Below are 956 nucleotides of genomic sequence, written 5' to 3' on the forward strand. Positions count from 1 at the left end.
ACTGACGTCACAAAATGAAAGAACTACATAGGCTGGTGATTTAGTCAGGATCACGTGATGCTTTGTAACTGGGAAGCAACAATTTCAACTCATAAACCGCAGCTCAGTGATGCATAGACAGTAATTCAAATAATAACAATAAAATCATGAAGAACTAAATAAAATTATCTTCTAATTACATTGACATATAGTTACATGAGATGCCCCTTTTATTCCCTCTTGATGCGCGTGTTGTGTGAAAATGTCAGTGGATGAGAGATTCAAGCAGTCCTGTATACGTGTCTACCTGGAAAATGAAATTGCAAACACAGCGTCAATCATAATGTAGCAATACATAATTTATTCTCTGGCATGGGGAATTAAAATACATCTCTAAGTACAGTATGTGACCCCGATTTTAGGTCTTAGGACTACATAATTAGATGGATCAACACACCTGAGAATATGCTCTATTTTGAAAATGTGCATACCGTCTCCTTTTCATTCAAGAATCCAAAAATCCATTTTAATACACTGTTTATCCTTACTGTTAGAGATGAATGGGCACTTGACCCTATTTTGCCGGACCTGGACACCCTTCCACTGCGGTCAAGCCATCACACTTTCGATTTTATGTAGTCAAACTATACGCTCTTACAATTTTGAGTGCGCACATATTCTAAACCTGACGGAAATGCTTTCCTGCATGTATTAACTATAAAACAATGATTACTGGACTGAAGATTTAAAAACAAAAAACAAAACAAAAAACAAATCCAATCAAGCAGAAAATTATTTTAATGGATTCTTGTTCCTTGTGGCCTATACTGTCATCCTGTGAAGTTCGGACTCATATTATTGTACAGTTTTTCAGAAAATTAAAGCCAAAATCTGCACAAAATACAGTACACCATTCATCATTTCTCTCACATTTGAACTGCCATAAAAAACATTCCTCAAATAAGTAGAAAATAATT

The sequence above is a fragment of the Filicampus tigris genome, chromosome 19 (assembly GCF_054856515.1).
Source record: "Filicampus tigris isolate MCC_2025a chromosome 19, RoL_Ftig_1.0, whole genome shotgun sequence".
In the NCBI taxonomy this organism is placed as follows: Eukaryota; Metazoa; Chordata; class Actinopteri; order Syngnathiformes; family Syngnathidae; genus Filicampus; species Filicampus tigris.